The 3,388-nt window shown below is 50.0% G+C and overlaps 1 long non-coding RNA gene across 1 annotated transcript; it reads right to left on the bottom strand.

The window, feature by feature from the left end:
- Positions 1–904: 904 nt before the first annotated feature.
- LOC116572254 lies at positions 905–3,156 on the bottom strand. Its single transcript, XR_004278178.1, has 3 exons — positions 3,057–3,156; positions 2,548–2,777; positions 905–2,075 (listed from the first exon to the last, which is right to left on the bottom strand). It is a non-coding gene; the product is annotated as an uncharacterized LOC116572254 (long non-coding RNA).
- Positions 3,157–3,388: the final 232 nt, after the last annotated feature.

The raw sequence follows: 3,388 nt of genomic DNA, 5'->3' as shown, positions 1-3,388 counted from the left end.
GGATCTCGTCTGAGGTCACAAGGTTAGTAAGCGGCAGAGCCAGGGTTCAAGCCCAGCATGGCCAGCTCTCTCTACCGGCCCTTGTAAAGATCCTTACCAAACTGGACAAACCTGGTAAAACATTAAGAAAGCCATGTCTTCTGCACATAAATTCTCAGCAGGGATTAGAGGGAGCATTGCTGGGCATCACCAGCTTAGCCCCGAATGGAGACCTCCTTGGAAGCTCCTGGGTTGGCAGAAAGGTTAAGATGTAAGGTTGGCTTGGTTTTCGGAAAGCTGTGAATTCCAAGTCTGGAAGGGGTGCTGAGAAGTCATTCCGTCCAGCCTTTGGGTAAGGGTTGCTCCTCTCCTTTGGGTAAGGGTTGCTCCTCTCCTTCCCCACCGATGGCCAGACAGCCGGCCTTAGCACCACCCCCAGACCTCATCCCAGGTGTTTCTCGGTGAGTCTGTCGTCCCCAGCTGAGCCTGAATGCCCTTTCCTGACGGTGCGATGTAAACTTCCACACCAGCCCGTCTCCGGCATGACAACCCGCGTATTTCTTCTGAAATTCTGAAGCTGCCTGAGATGGACGTTATCTGGACGCCCGCCTGTTCTTTGGTCTAGGATGGAAGCTACTTGAGAGCAGAGGCCACGCCTGTCCTGTTCTCTGCTCTGTTCCCCACACCCACGGCAGTGCTCGGCAGGCGGCAGGAGAGAAATAAGAATGTGTCCCACGACTGAGTCATCCTCGTGGCTGAGAGTCACTGGATGAATCACGGACACGCAGGCTCTCCAAGTTGGAAAGGATTTTAAACTTTCTTCCAGTCCAATTTTCTACGCAACGCATGAACCCAGAGCTCCATCTATTACAGAATCATGTCCGCAAATGTTTTTCTGACTTTAATTTAAGGCTCTTTAAAAAAAAAATACTGTTCTTTTGTTGGCAAAGAAGCAGCTGCTTGTTCCATTATGCACGTAAAGTAAGGCTTCTTAATGATATCTCGTTCGGACCCTCGGTGTTTATCATTTGGTAACAACTTACGAGGACTGCCAATTTTACAAATAACTACTGGAAAGAGTGAATGGCTAAAATCCTGCAAATAGTCGGTCATTTGATTTTAAAAGTCAGCTTTTGTGAATGAAACGCTGCGCTTTGCTCCAACCATCTTCACGTCTTGCAAATGTCCATCGGCTGCCTGCAAAGCACAGACCCAGTGTGGCAGAGCACGTCTCAGTTCCTAAAATGGCCACTTGACAAAATGATAATGAAACGGTAAAAGGGTTGTCAGGATCGAGTGTTGATGCGAGCGTGGGACACAGGTACTGCTTCGCTCTGCCGGTAGGAGCGTCCAGTGGAATTTTAAAAGCAGATGCCAATTCCATGCCTTGGAAATTCCTCACTGGAGAAATGCCCCCTCTGCACACAAGGACGTTTATTTCAGCTCAGCTAGTAGAAGGAAACTGGAAACAACTCTCAACATCCATTAGTAGTGGAGCGTGGTTTTAAAAAACGAGGTAGATTTACAAGTAATGATGTTTGAACTATCTCCCTGACGTTCTGTGGAGTAAAAAATGCCACATGAGCCCGTCTATGGTTTTGTTGACTTTTCATGAAAAACCAACACCGATACAGGCAACAAACACACACCCCTCAAATCCCCTGCTCTAACAGTGCTGTAAATTGGTAGGCAGGAGTCCAGGAAGATATGGAACAAACAGGGAGCAGTAGTTATTCCTGGGGAAGAGAGAAAGATCTGCGCTCATGGGGGAAGTTGATGAGAACCTCAGTGTTCTCCCCAGATTTCTTCATCTTACGTGGAGAATATACACACGTGTTCCTGGTGCAATTACACTTTAATCAAAATGCTTCTGTTGTAAATCAGAAAACCGGACGGAAGTGTGAGGTTGGGGGAGACAAAGGCGGTTTCAGCCCAAGATGTCATAGTCCTACTCTGGCTTCCCACGTGAGATGACTTCTTCCCCAACATGAGAGATGGCCGGCGGCTTTCTGGAAAGGGTTCAGTCATGGTCAGCTGCTCCTGCTTCTCAGGGAAGTCTGCACGCTCAGTGCCCTCACTGCCTGCCCTCCGCATCCCTGTGGGAACAGCCCGGAGATGAGCAGGTATGGGGGAGGGTTGTCGAAAAAGAGAACGTGGAGAAGATTTTCACTTGCTTCGTCCCATACCTGGGGGGGTGGAGGGTCACTTCTGGTTGCCTGGACTGGGAATAACCAGTTTCTTCTGGGACCTGCTGCACGTCCCGGTTCCCTGAGCGGTGGCCATGCTTCCATACCACCTTCCCAACATGTCCCCAAGTTTCATGCATCCCAGCTAGCCAGGAAGCCCAATCGAAGTCCATCAGATAATGTCCTAGGATGTTTGGAGCTGGGATCGTGCAAGGGAGCAGGGTCCCTGGTCACAGTGGAAACATTATCCACCAAAACAGGTTGCTGCCAATAGCCGCGATCCTCACTCGATGGAGAATTCAGGTCCACGTCAGGGAGAAGAAAGTGATGCATGGAGAGATGGTGAGAGACGGAACGAGAGTCCGCATGGCTTCACACATACCTCTGCTCTTCCCGACGTCCGTGCCCTTCTCGCTTTCAAAGGCCTGCTCCCTCTTTCGAGTCCCCGAGCCAGCACGCTCCCGCCTGCAGAGAGGGGTTCTCACGACTCCAGGACAGAGTCTCCAGCAAACCCATCCCAGGAGAGGGGACACAGATGTCAGTCACCTGAGGCTCCCTTCCTGCAATGCAGTCACCGTACACCCCAGCAGCTTCCACTCCTGCCTCTGGAATCTGTCAGAGCCGAGGAAAAAGCAGTCTCTGGTGTCTCTGATAATTCCAGCTTTTTTGACAAGAAAGGATATAAGGGAAGCCAGCTAACGACTTTCACACTCAAGGTTGCTGCACCCCTACTGAGCGCCAACGTTAATTTGTATTTATGAAATATATATTGGATTAGGTATTAAACTCAAGGCATGCATAAAGAGAGCTCAGCTCCTAGAGTCTGCTGTCCTCATCACAGAATGTTATAGAAGGGCCCTTGCTCAGCAGGAGACTGTGCCCTGCACTTACTTTAGGACTCCCAGCATTCCTTCCCGGAGGGATCCTCTCTGCCAAGTCCTGCTTCTCCCACTTTGATAAAAATCAGCTCATCTGGGAGGACCAGGCTGTGGGCATGTGATTTCTCGCACCCTGGCTTCAGAGACTAAGCAAGTGCTTTTGTGACATACTAGATCGTTCTGGAGGCCCCACACTCTTGTCTGCTGCCTCACGGGGTAATTCCTCAGCAGAGAAGTTGGGTACATGTGGACACAGAGGGAGGGAGGAGTGTGGATTATCCTGAAGCACATTTCCTCTAATTTATGACATGTCTGATGGATCACCCCTGTTTCCCTATAAAGAAC

Source organism: Mustela erminea, chromosome 13, assembly GCF_009829155.1.
Source record: "Mustela erminea isolate mMusErm1 chromosome 13, mMusErm1.Pri, whole genome shotgun sequence".
Classification (NCBI taxonomy): domain Eukaryota; kingdom Metazoa; phylum Chordata; class Mammalia; order Carnivora; family Mustelidae; genus Mustela; species Mustela erminea.
Note: the sequence above shows the minus strand (reverse complement) of the source record. Positions and strands in the feature narration are given on the sequence as shown.